This window comes from Rutidosis leptorrhynchoides, chromosome 5 (assembly GCF_046630445.1).
Source record: "Rutidosis leptorrhynchoides isolate AG116_Rl617_1_P2 chromosome 5, CSIRO_AGI_Rlap_v1, whole genome shotgun sequence".
Classification (NCBI taxonomy): Eukaryota; Viridiplantae; Streptophyta; class Magnoliopsida; order Asterales; family Asteraceae; genus Rutidosis; species Rutidosis leptorrhynchoides.
The window spans coordinates 316,898,318-316,919,618 of NC_092337.1; the positions used below are offsets into that span (position 1 = coordinate 316,898,318).

A 21,301-nucleotide genomic window follows, 5' to 3' on the forward strand; every position below is an offset into this window, starting at 1 on the left:
GTCTGAAGGGCTGGACGGCGTCCAGGTCTGTATCCAGGTCCTGTTTTGCTGCAACAAAGAAATGCACGAACCAAAACTCAAACAATCCCAATTTATGACCCGCAAACAATCAAAACATGTATCCTATATCATCGGGAAAGTATTTTGACAAAGGATACAACTAACCACATATCATCAATCGAGTTTATCATTTACAACAACAAAAACCTCATCAAATGATCGTTAATTGTTTATAATCAAAGCTTCAAGTTCTAAAAACGCATTTCATGATTCGGGAATCCAATTGATACATATGATATGCCGTTTTGAAGGTAACGAAACATACAATATAACTAAACACTTACTAACAATGTTTCATGGCATTCCAATCATCAAAAGTTCATTTTAAGGTTCATCAAACCCTAATTAAGAATCACAAAATCAATAATCATGTTAACGCAAGGTTTTCATATCATCCAACATACCAAAACGAAACTAACGATGCTAGTAACACTTTTAACACAATGGGTTTAACATCTAACAACATTTAATCAATCAAAATCAAAGATTAAACTAACCCATTTCAAGTGTTCATGCTAGTTACACCAAATAACAAGATCGAGCATACAAATTACATACACGACATCACAATGAGCCATAGACACTAACTAACACCATTTCAAGTCTAAAAACACGAATTTAGAGAAATCTAGAGTTTTAGAAATGTTACCCAAACGAGATGAAGTTGGTACCAAAATGAAGAGGATGAAGAGAGGATCACGAATATGTAATTTATTTTGTTGTAAGCCTCCTAGATCGAATTTAGATGATGATTGAATGAATTTGGTAAATGTGTGTGTGTTCTTGCTAGAGAGAAAGAGAGAGAGATGGGGATGATTGAATGGTGGTGATTGGGGTGGACTAGTTGACCTAGTCAACTAGTTTGCCCCGTGTCAATTTTAGTCCCTCGAGTTTAAAAGCGGGTACGTGATTTAATCGAACGAATATCTTAAATAAGCGAGAGTAAACGGGAGTTGTTATAATTCAATAACGAAAAATATTAAGAACGTTAGCTAACGAAGGATACGAATCTATATACGGAAGATATTATTAAAATAAAAAGACGGGCGTTAAAATAATTTAACGGAAAAATGCGGGATGTTACATTACCCACACCTTAAAAGAAATTTCGTCCCAAAATTTAGTTGGAAGTAATAGTCGATGTCTCTTCCTTGAGACCTTGCGTTGTCAATGCTATGAATGAGTGAAGATACGTCCTTGAGCATTCCCACGAATTTGGACAGTCGGGGTTTTACGTTGTATTAAGGCTTGGTTTTACGATCCACAATTTCAACCGGTCTTTCTACGAAGAGGAGTTGTCATCAATAGTAAGTTTATCTAGAAGGATAGCACGTTCCTGTTCCGCAGGACACATATCTAAGTTTGTTACATGGAACGTAAGGTAAACGGAAACTTAATTGAGTCGGAAGTTCTAAACGGTAGGAAGCGGTTCCAATACGCCCCAAGATTTCAAAAGGATCAATATTGCGGATATAAATTTCCTCAATTTCCCGAAACGGATTACACCTTCCCAAGGTGTGGTTTTCAATATTACACGGTTACTGACTTTAAATTTGAGAGATTTTCATCTAACATTTGTATAACTCCTTTGGCGACCACGGGCCGTCTTGAGCCCTTCTCGGACTTGAACTATCTCAAAGGTTATTTCTTGAATGATTTCGGATCTGATGATTTGCTTGTCACCTACTTCGGTCCAACGAATAGGAGGACAACATTTGTGGTTATATAAAGTTTCGAAAAGTGCGCGTTAACACGCGAGTGGTAACTACTGTTGTAAGAGGGATCAACTAAAGGCGACAATACAAGTTTGTAACATGTCTTTCCAAGATGTAAATTGTTCGTTTGCTTAGGTCGTCTGTTTGTGGAAGATACGCAGTACTCACGTCTAAACGTGTTCCGAAGGCTTCTTATAAACAAGATGTGTAACGAGTATTTTCGATTCGGGATAATTGACAATGATACACCGTGTTGGAATATAATTTCTTAAGATATGCTTAGACAAGTTAGTTAGGGTTCGAAAGCGTTTGTTGGAACAGGTTTCTTGTCGGCTACTGAAAAATGTTCGTAAGGGCTAGTCACCCTCGTGGCGAATACTAGTAACACGTGAAGAGTCTCTCTCTCCATTGAGAAATTATATAAAAAGGTTTTCGTATACGGAAGTACGAGCGAAAAGATAGGAGTGAAATGAGAACTTAGAATAGGATGAGTTCACATCTTGAGGTAGCCATGTCGCGCATCTAGTGGTCAAATGTTGAGACTTGGTGGGGAACGAGATAGTACACGTAGTTGTATAGCTCGGGGTTGAGTAGTAGTTGGCCGTATAACAGAAGCACAAGGACGTTAAGTCAAAGAAGAAAGGGGTCCTTGGATTGTGTGTTATCTTGGGTCCCAGTAATATCAGACGGTAACAGTGAAACAACAGAGTTATGTAACGTGGTACGTAATGACGAGAAGATTGATCGGATCTATAAATAAGTATTCAAATTTTTTTTTTTTTTTTTTTTTTGAAATTCAGTTTCCGTGATCTCGAGTCGAGAGAGTATGCCTTTCAGGCGTTCACTTAGAAATATTTTCATATTTGAGTTCCATTTTGTGCTACACCAGTTTAGATAGTAAGGTGAGTGTGAATAATCACGTTCAAGTTCCGGACATGGAGAGGTTTACATCTTTCCCTTAGTAAGTTAACGAGGTTAAAGGACGAGCAAATACGTGAAAAAATCGGAAATTAATCTTTGGTGATAACCGCGAGATCCAAAATTTTACGAATACAAGTCGGAGTCGTGAGGGTTTCTCGATTATTGGACTTCGTTTAACCAAAATTCTCACTTGGAGAATTCGGCATAGAGTTGCTCCTTTCTCAAGAGTTCGAGCGTAAGATGAAGATGTTGTTCGTTTTTCTTCTTCACGTGAATTGAATAGGTTTGGACATCACCCATGGATATGACGACGGATTGTCTAGATAAGTTTACATACGCGGTTCCGGAGGTCTATGAATACGGGCGGAGCCTTAGATAAACTGAACGGCACTAAAAGAAATTTATAACTATCGTAGCGGGTTCGGAAAGCGGTTTAGGAGACATCTTCTCCCTTAACCCTCAATTGATGATAACCAGAATGAAGGTCGATTTTAGAATATACGCGAGATCCGTGTAACGGTTCAAGAGGTTGTTGATACGGGGAAGAGGATATCGGTTCTTAAACGGAAATTATTTAGTTCACTAAAATCACATATATGTGGGGAAAACATTCCCTCCCTAACGTATAGGTTTTGGGCTCCCTAGTTCTATAGATGTCAAATCAAAGTTCAAATTACCTACCCAATAAGTTTGACGTACACTCTCCGATAAATTTGTCGGTACGCAATAGTTTTCCGTTGGTCACTTGAATGGCCTAAGTAATATCTAGGGGGTGGTGGAGTGCAAATAGTAGGCTCCAAAGCCTTGGATACAAAACATTTATCGACATCCGAATCGAATAAACATGAAGTATAGGAGTTGTTAAGAAGAAACGTACCCGTGACTAGTTCATATCGTCTCGAGCATCCTCGGTGCTAATGTTGGAAGTTCGGCCGCGTGTGTTGGGGTTGGCTTTCTTCGTTGGACATGCATTCCTAAAATGACCCGGTTGGCCACATTCGAAACAAACACCCGGCTTTTGTGTGTTGGGTCCCTTTTGACTGACGGGGGCGGTGCTTCCACAATATTTGGCAATATGACCACTTCCCTGGCACCGGTGGCAAATTAGCTTGCGACATTCACCAAAGTGATGCTTGTGGCATTTGTTGCAAAAAGGTCGAGTTCCAGCATAACTTTTCTTGCCGACGAAGGTGAAAGGTTCCTTGGCAAAGTTGTTGCTTTTGTAGTTGCTGGATTGAGAGGCTTCCCATTTTCTTTTGTTGTTACCCGGTTGGTCCTCGGCCGTTGGTGCCGGTGCTTCAATTTCATCCACCGTTTCTATAGATTGGCGAGCCATCGTTAAAGCCTCTTGTAGGTTGGCGGGTTTGGATGACATTACCCTGTGTTGAATGCTCTTCGGAAGGCCATCCATGTAAAGTTCAACTCTTAGGGACTCGAGAGTCATGAGGTTTGGACACATTAAGACTAGTTCAGCAAACCGTTGATTATAAGCATCGAGGTCATTCCGGACCGTTTGTAAATTTCTTAGCCCCTGTTCGAGCCTTCGAGTCTCGTCGCGCGGAAAGTATTCGGTGATCATTCTTTCTCTTAATTCGGTCCAAGAGAGTGCGTGGGCTTCATCGATACCCACTGATTGTACATACGTGTTCCACCATAAGAGAGCAATACCGGTGAGAGTGGGGGTGGAAAACTTGACCTTATCTTGGTCCCGACAACCGCTTATGTTAAAAATGGCTTTCGTTTGTTCAAACCATCTGGTGAGAGCAATCGGTCCCTCGGTTCCATCGAAAGTGGGAGGTTTGCACCCCATGAAGTTCTTGTAGGAGCACCCCTCATTTGAATTACCAGCTCCATGATTATTGTTGTTGGAGAAGTGATCGGCCACGGCCGCACCCACGGCGGTGGTTATCATTCGTTGAAGAGCTTGTTCGAGAGTTTCGGAAGGAGTATTGGGTTGACCTTGGTGAGCCATTGTTCCTTCATGACACAAGAATACCGTTGTTTAGTATTATATATAATACTAATCGTGATATGGAAATCAAGATAAAGAGGAAATTTTTCCTTGACTCGCCTTAAATTCTTTATGTCATAATGTCGGAATGTTCATATGAGTCACCGTAATATAATCCCGGAAATTATATTACCCTGATTCATATGTGCATTCGACATAATTTCATATAGTCAAGGTGGCGTGTCAATCAAATCAACCACGTGAGATTAAGGTAGAATAAGAGTTAGATGTGAATAGAAGAGATCGAGTATAAATGCACAAGTAGTCTAGTAATTCCTACTCCAAGTCTATATGCCGGTTGTAGTCTAGACTCACTAATGTACCCTATGACTCGGGGTTGACACCAATGAACTCTAAATCCCTACAACCAACGCTCTGATACCAATTGTAGCGACCCGACAAAATCGTCATTGACGGCGCCGACTACTTAGGTCCCGTTACGTGGTCATAAGTCTTTAGAATAACGTTTGACCAAAATGCGCCGCCTACATTTTGTGACGACCCGGAAATTTTTGACTAAATTTAAACTTTATCTTTATATTATTCTGACACGATAAGCAATGTTTGTTAAGTTAAATCTCAAGGATTTTAAACTATGTTTATACATTCATTTAAACCTCGACCAAATTCCAATGATTCACGAACCATTAAATGAACATATATGAATATGTATGTATATGTGTATATGTTATAAATTGAAAATGTCAACAAAGTATTTAAAAGTATAATGCTTTATATGAATGTATTTGTTTCAATATGATTATCGACGAAATTAAAAAAAAAATATTAAATGATTGAATTATCAGAAACATTGAATTATGATTACAGGTCTCTGTTGAGAGGTCCACTATGATTTGAGAAATCTATTCCTCTTAAGATATTCGGAATAATTTGTAAAGCTATTTATAAATAAAAATAAAAAGTTTCATTTACGAAAGTTAGACAAAAGCTATTGGAGAATTGGTTTCCATAATATTCTATTAATCTATTTTCAAACGTACAAAAACGTTTTCAGTTTAAAAAGAACTTTATTATTAAAACGTATATAACTTTTATAAATATCTAGAATCACTTTTGACAACTCATTACTTAACCAGTATAATAAATATAACGATATTTATATTTTGTTTCATTAAATATATATAACGATTTAAATTAATATTATATATATTTATACACGTATTATACATACATAGTTTTTATATTTTTACTTTACTTTAACTTTACCTGTACTTTACTTTACCTTTACTTTAACTTTAATAATTCACTTTAATAATTCATACTTTAATAATTCACTTTAATAATTCATACTTTAATAATTCACTTTAATAATTCATACTTTAATAATTCACTTTAATAATTCATACTTTAATAATTCACTTTAATAATTCATACTTTAATAATTCACTTTAATAATTCAAAAATCTATTATAAATAGAATTCAATAGGTTTCATTATTTCATAGAAACTTGAAAATATATTTCTCTAAGCTCTCTCAATCGATTTATATATATATATATATATATATATATATATATATATATATATATATATATATATATATATATATATATATATATATATATATATATATATATATATATATTTGCTCTATATTATTTCAAGATATTATTAGTATACATAAAATATTACGACGGAGTGATGTCCGAGTGATTTCAAAATAGTTTTTTTTTTAATGAGTCGAAGCTAAGGAAATTATGGGTTATAGCTATGGAGGTGATGGGTATGGTTCATGGGTATGCTCGTGAGGTCAATCTAGTTTTTATCATCTCCGTTGCGTCTACGTACTTTCCTGCAATATTGAATCTCAATATTGATACGTGAGCACTCATAACTTAACTTTTATATATCAATAGTGTATCCCTGACTAGTGCTCGAGTATATAGGATTATGCATGCTTGTACATTCGATATTGTCCTTAGATAGGTTTGTTGAATCCTGAATTAGATACATATGCTACTGAGATAGGGTATATGATATGCATGTCATTGGAAAGCTAGCGAAAAATTAAGAACTTTTCATTTAGATATCGAATGGTTTCGATGAACGGATTTGAAGTTATAGTCAACTGAATTTTAGTATTATTGTTAAAATGATTATTATTACTATCGTCGTTATTATTAGAAATATCATTGTTATTATAAAATATCATTATGTTAGTATTATCATTTTATCATAATAACATTTTTAGTAAATATAAATATTGTTATTTTTTTATAGAATAATAATAATTATTATTACAAAATAATACAACTTTTACTTATTATTATTATGATCAATATTATTTTATCAAATAAATAGGGGATACAAAGATATTTTTCACCACGCGTAATATAATTACATTAATAATACTTACCACTATAGTTTTACGATATTAAGTGAACTTTATAAATTTTACTACTTAAGATATATAAAAGTATATTTTATCATATATAAACGTTAATATAAATTTTTATTAATAAATGACTTTTATTATTATAAAATCTAATAAATATATTTAAATATATAAAACGACTATAGCTAAGTTATATAATAAACACGTATAAATTTTAGGAGTCATTTTGGGTCAAGTTGACTTTTGCATATTAGTCTCGAGCATTAGGATTGTGGTACACTATGACTTGACCAAAAATTGTTAGACAAATATTGACCAACATATAAATATATATAATTAATATAGGTTCGTGAATCCGAGGCCAACCTTGCACTTGTTAAATGACGTTATATGTATTTTTACTACGAAATACAGTATGGTGAGTTTCATTTGCTCCCTTTTTAATTGCTTTTGCAATATATATTTTTGGGCTGAGAATACATGCGCTGTTTTATAAATGTTTTACGAAGTAGGCACAAGTACTAAAACTAATTCTATGTGGGTTTAAACCAGAAATATACCCTTAGCTTGGTAACATTAAACTACTTGTCCATGTACGGTAGGCGCGAATCCTAAAGATAGATCTATTGGGCCTGACAAACCCCATCCTGACTATGGGATGCTTTAGTACTTCGAGGTTATTTTAAACACACCTGATCTGGTGTACTTCAGAGGGTAAAACATGAACGTTAAGGCTTGTTACCGGGTGCCTACAACTTATAGAATACTTTTATACACTTGCGAGTGTACATATATTTATAAACGGAAATCTTGTGGTCTATTAATATATTGAAATGATTGTTATGATAAACCTATGAACTCACCAACCTTTTGGTTGACACTTTAAAGCATGTTTATTCTCAGGTATTAAAGAAATCTTTCGCTGTGCATTAGCTCATTTTAAGGATATTACTTGGAGTCATTCATGGCATATTTTGAAAGACGTTGCATTCGAGTCATTGAGTTCATCAAGATTATTATTAAGCCAATTATAGTTGGATGTATTATGAAATGGTGTACATGCTGTCAACTTTCGTTGTAAAGAAAGTTTGTCTTTTAAAAACGAATGCAATGTTTGTAAAATGTATCATATAGAGGTCAAATACCTCGCGATGTAATCAACTATTGTGAATCGTTTATAATGTATATGAACGGGTCATTTCACATTTCATAAGTAAAGATTGTTTCCAAGTTTACAAGAATGGTTCAACCAAAAGTTACGTTACAAAGTTATGAGTACACATGAAACCTATGCGACACAATTTTAAATAAAGTCAAAAGACGCTCCTTGTATGCACAAATACTCGACATCCAATGCAAGTATCAATTAATGAGCGGAAGCATGTATCACAAATCGTTCAAAGACCTGAGAAAAACATAGAAATCTGTCAACGAAAACGTTGGTGAAATCATAGGTTTAAGTAAGTAAGTACAAGTGCACCACAAGATTTGTAACATTGGTATAATAGTAATACATTCCAAAAGTTTGTTTCACGAGCACCCAATTATCAATGCTTAACATTTCCTTCCATAGAACCCCATCACAATAGTGTTAGAACATACACTGTTTCACGAAAATATATTCCATTCGTAAACGGTAGCGAACCGTTTGATTGAGGGTTTGTCAAACCCATATGGATCCATACAACATAAGTTCTCGCTTACACCCGGCAAGTGTAACTAATGATAATCGAATTGAGGATTTTTGTTCTAAACTCGCTGTAGAATGTTTGTTTTCCTGTACTTGTGTTCACTTAGTTAAAAAGGAACGTTTATGTTTTCTCATCCCAAATGTAAGTTTCAAAAGAGTAAAAGTGGGACTATGATCTCACCTTGAGTGCACGAGTAGTAAAGTACTTCAACAAGTAAACGTGTGCAAAGAACAATGCTAGTCTTGACCTAAACAAGTAAGTTGTATCAATAATGGTAAACGCGATTGGTCAAGGATGTTCAATTAGTCCTATGGCTCGTTACGACTCGATTAAGTAGCATGTGAATCAAATTGTCAAGTTTCATGCAAAATACAAGTATAGAAGCAAGTTAGAGAGATTGCATAAGTATTCGGTTAAGTTTGGCTATAAGTCAAACTTGGTCGGGTCAAAGTCAACGAAAAAGTCAACACGTTCGGGTCGGGTCCCGAACTATTTTTCTGAGGTTTTTAATCATATATAAGCATGTTAGTCAAGTTTCATGTTAATCGGAGGTGCGTAGCATAGTTAGAATTAATCGAAAAACGACCAATTTGGACAGCACCTGATAGGCCATCTGGACGGCGTCCAAAATGGCTGGACGGCGTCCAGTATTGAAGGCCTGGACGGCGTCCAAAAGACTGGACGGCGTCCAAGTCTGAAGGGCTGGACGGCGTCCAAGAATCTGGACGGCGTCCAGGTCTGTATCCAGGTCCTGTTTTGCTGCAACAAAGAAATGCACGAACCAAAACTCAAACAATCCCAATTTATGACCCGCAAACAATCAAAACATGTATCCTATATCATCGGGAAAGTATTTTGACAAATGATACAACTAACCACATATCATCAATCGAGTTTATCATTTACAACAACAAAAACCTCATCAAATGATCGTTAATTGTTTATAATCAAAGCTTCAAGTTCTAAAAACGCATTTCATGATTCGGGAATCCAATTGATACATATGATATGCCGTTTTGAAGGTAACGAAACATACAATACAACTAAACACTTACTAACAATGTTTCATGGCATTCCAATCATCAAAAGTTCATTTTAAGGTTCATCAAACCCTAATTAAGAATCACAAAATCCAACATACCAAAACGAAACTAACGATGCTAGTAACACTTTTAACACAATGGGTTTAACATCTAACAACATTTAATCAATCAAAATCAAAGATTAAACTAACCCATTTCAAGTGTTCATGCTAGTTACACCAAATAACAAGATCGAGCATACAAATTACATACACGACATCACAATGAGCCATAGACACTAACTAACACCATTTCAAGTCCAAAAACACGAATTTAGAGAAATCTAGAGTTTTAGAAATGTTACCCAAACGAGATGAAGTTGGTACCAAAATGAAGAGGATGAAGAGAGGATCACGAATATGTAATTTATTTTGTTGTAAGCCTCCTAGATCGAATTTAGATGATGATTGAATGAATTTGGTAAATGTGTGTGTGTTCTTGCTAGAGAGAAAGAGAGAGAGATGGGGATGCTTGAATGGTGGTGATTGGGGTGGACTAGTTGACCTAGTCAACTAGTTTGCCCCGTGTCAATTTTAGTCCCTCGAGTTTAAAAGCGGGTACGTGATTTAATCGAACGAATATCTTAAATAAGCGAGAGTAAACGGGAGTTGTTATAATTCAATAACGAAAAATATTAAGAACGTTAGCTAACGAAGGATACGAATCTATATACGGAAGATATTATTAAAATAAAAAGACGGACGTTAAAATAATTTAACGGAAAAATGCGGGATGTTACAATTACCAACTGTCAAACAATATAATACGTTAAAACAATAACCATTGGTAAGTTATAAACATTAGTAGCATACCAATGTTAGGATTTAAACATACCTTGAGTATGTCGAGCACACGAAAACCACCTATCTATCCACATTACCAGCAAAAGTCAGCCGACTTGACCAACGCGTCGTTTTTTAGGCATGGTCGATGCGTCGTTTCTAAAAAGTCGGTCAAAGGTAAAAAGTCGGTCAAAGTCGGACAATTTATTTTTTTTATTTTTTTTTGTAAAATTGTTAAAATTGTTACTTGTTCATGTTTAGTAAAATAATTTATATTTTAAGATTCGATCTATATAATATTATATATAAATATAAATATATATTTAATAAAACTATTTTAAAAAGTCAACGTTAGTCAACGCCCGTTACGTCCCTGTTGCGTCTCCCGTTGCGTCCGACACGTCGTTTTTTAGACATGGCCGATGCGTCCCCGACTAGCGTCTTTTACAACCTTGCACATTACACAACGTGCTATTGGGATCATTAAGCTCCATAAATAAAAATTGAGGACTTCATACTTGGAAAATACTTTTTTTAGTATAAATTTTTTGTTAAATTGTTCAAAAATTTTATGCTTTTTGTAGAATTATCATCAATTTTTTTTTTTTTTTTTTTTTTTAAAGCCAAGATATATATAAAATAAAGCAACGAAATCAGTACAATGCATAAGGCATTAGCCAGCCATGAAGATACACGGATACAGACATTACTCGACATGAAGAGCCTAAGAACAAAAACACAAAAACCCCACACACCCTACAGAGGAACACAACTAGAATAGTGGGTCAAGGTGTAAAAAACGACCCATACCACTGAATAGGCAGAGGACACCCTAGAGGACATGATGAGATAGCATCTGGTAGGGAGACAACTACCATCACAGCAGGCATGAAGTCGGATTCGACAACCACTTTAACCGATCGATTTTTTTATTTTTTAAACTTTGCGAGATCCAATTGTAGCTTATAACTTGAATCTCATTTAGTGATATCGAGCCATTCCAACTCGAATTTTTGAATATCTTCTTGTTACGAATTTTCCAAATCAAGTATCTGCAATTTATTCAACCGCTTGCCACACTTTAATACCAAGAGCCGAGGAAATATGCGAATAGAGGCCACGATAGGATTCACCAATGCTAAGGTTGTACAGTCTTCAGAACTTTTCTTTCAAACGAAGATCTCCCAACCATATGTCTTCCCAAAAAGCTGAGTCAGCTCCATCACCAATCACCTTAGCAAATGATGAACAAAAAGGCACGCCAATTTTCTCGATATCAGAACCTCTGCATAAATAATTCGAGACCACATACCACCTGAAGGTTTAGGATGTGAAACAGAATTTAACCCAATACCTCCACATTGACCATATCTGCTCTTGATAATACGCACCCAGAGAGCGCGTTGGTTTCGGTATGAAACCGCCATCACCACTTCCCTAGTAACGAATGATTTTTACAATTTTAAGGACCGATATTTGAACCACCCTCTTCGAAAGGAAGAAGAATGGTATCCCACTTAACCCTATTAATTTTATTTACCGAACGCGACCCACCCAAAAAAAATTTCTCCTCACTCTCTAAAAGGTTAAGCACACATGGCGGGGCACGAAAGATAGAGAAATAATACAACGGAAGACTACTAAGAACCGATTTCACGAGAGTCAAACGGCCACCAAATGAAATCGTACGCGCTTTCCAATCCGATAGCCTACTATTAAATTTCCGAATGACCGGCAACCAACTCTCCAACTTATTCATCATAGCGCCAATTGGCATGCCGAGATAAGTAAAGGGAAAAGTCCCAACATTACAACTAAATCGACTAGCCAAGAGATCCACCTCTTCTTTTGCAACTCCAACACCAAACAAAAGACTTTTATTGTAATTGACTTTTAGTCCCGATGAAAGCTCAAAGCATTAATGAAGGTTCATCAAGTTAAGTGCGATCCTTAAACCTCCAATCACCAAAGAAATAGTATCGTCTGCATATTGGAGATGGGAAACCAACACTTTATCATACATATATCATATCCTACTTCAACGCCTTTGAATAATCCGCGATCAGTGGCCGCTCTTGCTAGAATATTTAGACCCTCCGCCGCAAGAATAAAGATAAAAGGTGAGAGCCCGGACACCCCTTTCCAACGAGAACTCTTTTATAGGCGATCCATTAATGGACACATATGCTGATTTTAAACACGACATAATCCAATTCTTCCATCTACACCCAAACCCCATCGAGTCCATTACCTCTACAAGAAACTCCCAATTTAGGCAATCAAATGCCTTTTCAAAATCCACCTTGAAACAAGAATCATCATGAGTTGATCTTGCTCGTTGAGCGAAGGCTTGTATACTTCAGCAAATATCAAGTGATCTGCAAACATATTTAGTGATTTATGATAAGGAAATCCATTAGCATTTAAAAATTAAAAATGATGTTACTTTATATAACATGATAATTGACTATCACGATAATGGTAGAAGTTGAACTAACCGAAGATTCAACTCGATTGACTGGACTTCATTCGATTGACCATTCAATAATGTAATATTAGATTTTTTTTTGGCAAAAATAAAGAAAACTTATATAAATGAGAACACGTTTTCGAAAACAAAACGTCTTCAACAAAAGATACAAGAAAAATTCCGATGAGGCTCGTACCTAAAAAGCAGCGAACACACTAAAATTAGATGTTATATCATCCTGATTATGTAGTAATAAAAAAAATTTATACAAGCTCTACACATCTGACATATTCCTTAGATAAAAATGGTCAATTCTGGGTATACATTTCACATATTACTTTGGAGGAACCACCATTCGCATCATCATGTAGCCAAACATTGTGCAACCTTGGTCCACTATATCTTGTCTAAGGTAAAACATATATATTTCGGAGTGGGATTGGGTTGAATCAAAGACGTAGGTTCGAACCCGTTCATTCACAGGTATTTTAAAGGCACATGTCCCTTTCAGGGTGGGATTAGTGGTTGCCATAGGCAAACAAGGTTAAGGCGTCCCTGCCAAAATATACTTTTTTCAAAGATATTGGAGTCTCCTGCTTGTACGGTTAGCTACTAAAACATATAAATTTAAGATAGAAAATATACACCTAAACCTATTAACGATGACATACCTTACCACCAGGTAACAATTGGGAAAACGCGTGCCAATCGAATTGTGGAAATAAAATGCGCTATTAAAATATGACCCGCTTCATGTATCGCCAACAACCTCTTTTCTCAACAGATACCTATCACATTTTAAAACGCAATTAGTCACTAAATCACCGTTAGTTATTCAGAAAATGAAAACGGATAAAGAGAAAAGCATACTCTTTCATCACATTTCGGTTGCTTTTCCTCTGTGAGGAGCATACTCACTCCTTCAAGCAACTATTATCTAATACATTAACAATAATTTTTTGGTAGATTTGTTTATGTCCTTTTCTTACCTACACATAACTGGTTAAGTACCTTAAATATTCTTCAACTTAACATAACGATAATCTTTCAAAACAATACTTACGGCCATTATTCCAGCTCCATTGACAAGATTTCTTATATCTGCCCCAGAATACCCAACAGTGCGGAAGACCAGCTGTAAGTGTTAACAACTAAAACAGGTTTTTAATAAAACAACAAGTTAAAAATATGAATTTACAAATACTACCTTTTCAAACTCGACATCTTCAGCAAGTTTCTTACCAATACAGTGCACACCATAAATTTGGATATGTTGCATTGCATCAGGTAAACCAATGTACAATCTACGATCGATACGTTCAGCACGAATACATTCTAGGTCCAATTCATCTAGCCTATATGTGGCACATATGAATATAAGAGCTTTCGTCATGAAAATCGATCAACGCCGGTTTTCTCTTTGCTGTAATTCATACAAATTAAATATAAAAAAACCCATGGAAAAAAGTGATTAATAAATTTTAGATACCAACTCCATCAAGATAGGTCGTTAATGCCTCAAACGTTGATCTTCTTGGATCCTTTGTAGCATGTCTTCCAATAATAGCATCAATCTCCTCAACAAATATAAACGCAGAAGCCTTATAAAATATATACATTATCATTCTTATTTAACAGTTATTAAAATTAATATTACAATTCTATAAAATGTTACATTTCGCCTTACAATTCCAAACATTTAATTTATTCGTGCAACACCACTTTTTCCACTATCAGCAACCAGACGCGAACGCAAATGGCATCCCACTCTCTTTTGCTAATGCCAAAGTATCTTACTAAGTTGTATAAGATATTAGCAAACTATGAGTTGGATAATGAATGAGTAATCAAAGCTCCATGGTCTCTTGTTACTAGAAAGCCTATAGTGAGTAATTAAGGTCTCTTTACTTAATATACCAGTTAACTAAAATCTAGATAACTAGCTAATTCATCTCTATATTAGGTTCTTAATGGATTATCGAGAAGAGAGGTTGCTAGATGCCATGGGGTTTTTTTATGCAGTCCAAGTATTACTTGGTGACCATCCTGGGAAGCTAATCGATCGTTCTACGTTTGTCGATCAGATACATTTCTTTACATTTCTTTTTCAGGGAAATTTACCATGCACACACGTGAAATTTAAGGTTTCGAAGCTTTGTTGTGTTTACTAAACTTGTCTTTTGCAGGGGTTTGACAATGTCACGTGTTCGGCTGCGCAGCTGATTCACTTGTGGAAAGGTCATAGCGGTGAGTGATGCTACTGGAGCTTTGAATAACCCCTATGGCATAGATGTTGAAACATTATTTCAACATACAAATGAAAAAAAAAAAAAGTGAAATATTAAGTTGTTTTGGTGGTTGAGAGATCATAGATGCTAATGAGATGTTAATTCTCGATTGTGATGTACTCGTACTAAGTACCTTAGGGATTGTTCACGAGGACTAACATTAATTTCCAAATGGATATACGACTAAGGCATTCTATACCACTACACAATCGAGAAGTAGCATGTCGTCAGTATCTATGATCTCTCCACCACCAAAACAACTTAACATTACGTTTTTTCTTTTGTATGTTGAAACAATGCTTCAATATATATGCTATTGAGGTTTTCAAAGCTTCAGTGCCATCGCTCACCGCTATATCCTTTGCACCAGATGAGTGAATCAGTTGTGCAGCAGCTGTGAACTTGATATTGCCAAAACCACGTAAAAGACAAGTTTAATCAACACAACAAATCTTTGAAATCTTAAACTTTATGCGTGTGCATGGTGAATTTCCCACAAAAAGAGATGTACCTAAATGACAAACTTAGAACGATCGATCGGCTTCCCAAAATGGTCACCAAGTTATATTTGGGCTGCAAAAAATCCCTATGACCTGTAGCAGCCTCCCTTCCCGATAATCTACCGAGAACCTAACGTAGTGATGAATTAGCTAGTTACCTAGAATTTACTTAAGTAGTATATTAAGTAGAGGAACCATAATTACTCATTATAAGTTTTCCAGCAACAACATCAAGTGAGTGACCATTTAGCTTCGAGTACTCATCCATTATCCAACCCATAGTGTGCAAATATCATGTTGAGCTTAGTAAGTGTTTTACCCGTTCCTTGAAAATCCAGATGGAAATTACTCCATTCAACACATTGTAACCAACTATTAATACTGATAAAACAATAAAAGTACATATTTTGATTGTAGTTCTGAAAATGTTTCCACAAAAATCAAACAAATTACCTTCACAAATTTGACTTCTTTTTACATGATAATGCATCGGATTGCACATGTAAATCATTAGTTCATCCAAAAGATCACATGCGTGTCCTCCTAGTACTACATCCTTATACATTGATTTAGTTTCATCAACTTCTCTAACTAGCTGACATACAAGGATCAGTCATATAAAATCAAATAATTAAAGTGATGTTAAAAAAGATCAAAAGTTATCGGTATAAAATTTTCGGCATAAGCAATATCAAAAAGCTGATTATACTTCTTATAGAGGAATCAAAATTTCAGGTAGTAATTACTTCTTATAAAGGAATCAAAATTTCAGGTAGTAATGAAATTACTACCTGCAATAGTGATCCCCTTAAAAACAACAAAACCAAAATTCCAGGTACTAATGCAATTATAAGCCTAAACAAATAGTGGCTTTGCTTTATGTGAAGTAGATCTACTTCCACCCCAGAATTTGTCATCATTTCAATAAGTACGGATCAATCGGCATATCGACCTACAAAAATAACATAATAAAGTCATTTAGATAAAGATAAATCTCATTTTTTAATATAACATATTCTAGAACTCAACATATTCTAGAGGGTATCCTTCATTCACTGTTACATACAGTGTTTTTCGATCTTCAGTAAACACCACTACAGCAACCTGCCCACAATTTCGTAGGATCAAAAAAGAGGTCATCACAAAATATAAATAATTTCATAATTTTGAAATAAGAAAATCAGTGAAACATGTGAAAAATTTACATACTATCTAACATTAGCTGGAGTTGCTTCTGGAATCAAAGCTTCCATATAAAAACTGAAACATGTGAAAACTGAAAAGGAAGATAATAAATTAAATATTAAATTAAACCAATTTAACAAAAAGATGTTGTTATAATCTAATTTCTGGGGTTTGTAAAATACAGGCTTAATATTTTCAATGAATAAAATTAGGGTAAAAGGGTTATTCAACTCACAATACAGTCAGAGATAAATGTAGAAAACAAATTTTCATTATCTTTAGAAATACGATGGGAATGTTGAAACAAATCGTTAATTTTGATCCGGCGTGAAGATGATGAAGAAATTGAAAGTCGATTTAGGTTCATACGGATCGTGTTTGCTCGGTTGTGGATTACTTTATCAGTACAATCTTTATTCCATTCTATATTAATTATATTATTATAGTTATTTTTTTTCGGCGAAAATATTAATATATATAAAAGATCATTAAGATTCGGTGGTACACACAAACGAAGATAATTGAAAGGTCTCGCTCTGATCGTCTTACAAACATTGGACGATATCATTGGAAGAGAGCGAGCACATTGAAAATGTGATTGACAATACTAACGTACAAACCACCTAACCTAAATCTAAAACATATATAAAACCGATTCCGTATCTAACTCCACAATCGTCACTAATCAGAAGCCGCACAACAAACATGAACGTCGGGCACTCCAGCAGCACCTAACCCGAGGCCTGCAAACCAAAGCAACCTCTCGTACCCGAAAACCTCGTATCAACTCCAAAGAGAAATACAAGCCCGTCGAATAAGATCAAATCCCCATTCGAGCAGAAAAAAGGACCCCGAAAGAACTACTTCAATAAACATCAATTTTCGTGATATGAAAAGAGATCCCTTATATTTTTAGAAAAGACCTGTAGAACGGTCTAAATATAAGCACGTCGGCAACGACATCGAGCCCACCCGAATAGACTCGACTACGGGAAAGGTATGAACAAATCCGCCAAACATTAACCAAAAAGCAGAGTCAAACCAATAGAAACCAGGCCATCATCACCAAATTTTCTGAAGACATTTAACAAACCCATAGATTCCGACGGTCGGTTTTAGCCTGTAGCCGCTAGCATAACCAGCAACCACCAGCCTTGACCAGCACCATAATAGGTCGTCGGAAACCACCAACGGCCGCCAACAGCATCATAGGTAACCAAAGTCACCATCAGCCGCCGACAACCACCGGCTGCCGCCGGACAACCTACATAACACTAATCACCGCTGACCATCACTACAGATAGTAGCAGTCACCGGAAACCGTCGGGATCCACCTGATTTCGACGTAAAAACACAACAAACACCAGCCTACCAACCAAACACTCCCAATCCCCAAATCAGATCCGAAAACTTACCAAACCGAAAGTAGAATTCCTCCGAAATTCGCAGCCTACAAAAAGCCACAGAAAGAAGACGACAACGATGAAGAGACAGGAAGAGTGTAGCGAGCAAACCAACCCCAAACCCTAACGGATGAACCCAAAGAATCAGCAACCCCAAACCCTAACGAAACCCAGATCCCGAGGACACCTCGGAATCGCCGCCTGGGTGTCGGAATAGAGAACATGGAAGCTAAGTAGTAGAGATCGTCGCCGGAAAAGGAAACGGCTGAAGAGCGTGGTGATTGAACTTATTACACAAAAAGCAAAGTAAAGCCGCACCACCGGCGAGATGCCGGTGGCCGGAAAGGAGAAACAGCAGTTGACTACAAACCTGCAGTTGAAGGAGCAAGAAGAAAGCTTATGGTGGCTGTTAAGGAGAGAATTCAAGAGATATATAGTTCTTGATATGAAACAACCCAACCCGTATTACATATGATAATTTTTTTTTTAAAGGTAATACACATTTACGCGCCATTTAAACAGTTACATATAACCCAATAAACAATACCACAAGCTAAATGTTTACAAATGGCACGAAGGCCCTTAACAATTGTATTACAAGTTTGACCCATTCAAAAATGATAGTTTTAATCCAAACAACACTTCGAGCATGGTTTGGGGCTAAACTACCCAAAACACTAAGCCAACTTCAAAAGCTTCACAATAATCCAATATGGGAAACTAGTATCCAACAACCCCCTTTCCCTTGTCCGCACCTGCATCTAAAAACATAAACAACGCGAGGGGTAAGCTAATGCTTAGTGAGTGCAACAATTATACGATTACATATACAACCTACTTACTTGTAATCACTTACGCATTTACCGCATACATGCTAGCAATGTAATTAATCATACTATCGCAAGTATAATACCAAACCTTCGATCACACAAGCTAGCATAACAAAGCATATAACTCGTACAATATAATATGCTACAATACAACGCACAACCATGGTTAACCAATCGACGAGGGAACGGTATTTAAAAACCGTCGGAGTTCATAACAACCATTAGTGCACTTAACACGTCGTACACTAACCCCACGGGTGGCATCTTAACACGTCGATACTTCACCCCGAGTGGTACCTTAACACGTCGACACTTCACCCCGAGTGGTGTCTTAACACGTCGACACTTCACTCGTTACATCTCTCGGAGTGGCATATTAAAACGTCGATGCTTCACTCCCGAGTGGTGTCTTAACATGTCGACACTTCACTCGCCACGTGAGAAGTGGTGTCTTAACACATCGACACTTCACAACTCATACTACACAAATAAATACATCATATATGCACTCATATAATTATTCCACTCACCTTATCACGTCAGTGGTGATTAATTACTCCCAAATGCTTCAAGCAAGGTACCTAATACATAAGTACACATTCAATACACAACAAGTGGAATTAACCACGTTACTCACTCTTGAGCATTTAATGTCCTAACCGCATTAAATGACTCACACCCACCAAACCGCCCATTAATGGCCATGACTCGTCATAAATCACTAAAAGCTAGTGATTAGAGCCTACTATCACCAATTAACACAACTTAGGGTATTTCATACCCATTTCACCCAATTAGGTCAACCATGACTCATTTGACCCATTTTAACACTTATACCCACAAACTTGGTCAAACTTAACCCCTTAACATGCTTTCATCATTTACAAGTGTGTTAGTGACTAGCAACTCAACTTAACACTTACAAAAATCCCAATTACATGAACAAACCCTAGGTTAACACCATTTGGGTTTTCTTACATCAAATTAACCCAAATCCACCCATTAAATCCCCAAATGGGTCTTACAAGTCTCAAATGGCCAACCCTAGCCATAAATTAACTAAAACTCAAAGTACAGAGTTAAGACTTTCCAACACTATCCACTCGTAGCTAAGAGCGAGGAGAACAACTGTAATTCTTGCTCCAAAGATCAACTCTAAATTCTTCACTCTCAAATCTCACTTTGAATCTAAGTGGGTTTGGTGTTTTGAGAGAAAAATGAAGAAGAAAATGGAAAAGAAATGAATTAAGTGGATAAGATTTGGGGTCATATGGCTGGTCACACGTGTAAATTACCAATTTGCCCCTTAAAACCCCTTAAATGAGCTAAATCCGGAATCAGCCTCGCAGGACTGCCGAGGAGCGGCCCAATTCGTCGTGGCACGACATATAAAGGAAAAACCGACCCTTCTTAGCATGCCTCCTGACTCTGGTTTGCTTGAGATGCCGCGGCGCGGCAAAGGTCATCGCGGCGCGCCATTAGGCGTGGCCTGACCCGTTTCTCAGCAACAAAACTAACGATTAATTATTGACTCGTACGCTTCGTTCTCGCTTCCTATACACGTCTAAACTTCATCTTTAAGTCTCACATGACTTAACACTATCAAAACCCATGTATAGACTTATGCATGCATACATTCTCAAATATATATACATATACATTTATACACAACTAACACTTTAATTTATTTTTCATAGAATCGAACGAGTTATAAGCGGACTAACGATTAAATATGTACCTTTAGACATGTACGGGAAAATGAGATGTTACAACTCTCCCCCACTTGAATCGGAGCGCGTCCTCGCGATCCAAGCCGCATGACATGCCGGAAGATAACCCAAAACAAACTCTTCGGATTCCCACGTAAACTCGGAACCTTTTCAATGACGCCATTGCACTTTGAGAGTTCTAACTTCTTTGTTCCTCAACATTATAACCTTCTCATCAAGAATGGCTATTGGTTCTTCAACATACTCTAGCTTGTTGTTCAAGGTAATCTCATCTAAC

At 36.3% G+C, this 21,301-nt stretch overlaps 1 long non-coding RNA gene across 3 annotated transcripts; it reads right to left on the minus strand.

Annotated features, from left to right (window-relative positions):
* Positions 1 to 11,247: 11,247 nt before the first annotated feature.
* On the minus strand, positions 11,248 to 17,449 carry LOC139846819 (uncharacterized). 3 transcript variants are annotated; one of them, XR_011759203.1, is made up of 6 exons: positions 17,297 to 17,449; positions 17,086 to 17,152; positions 16,943 to 16,980; positions 13,959 to 16,828; positions 13,760 to 13,876; positions 11,248 to 12,996 (listed from the first exon to the last, which is right to left on the minus strand). It is a non-coding gene; the product is annotated as an uncharacterized lncRNA (long non-coding RNA). The 3 variants fall into 3 exon arrangements; XR_011759202.1 differs by having other exon boundaries at positions 11,248 to 13,876; XR_011759204.1 differs by having other exon boundaries at positions 11,248 to 13,876; positions 16,906 to 16,980.
* Positions 17,450 to 21,301: the final 3,852 nt, after the last annotated feature.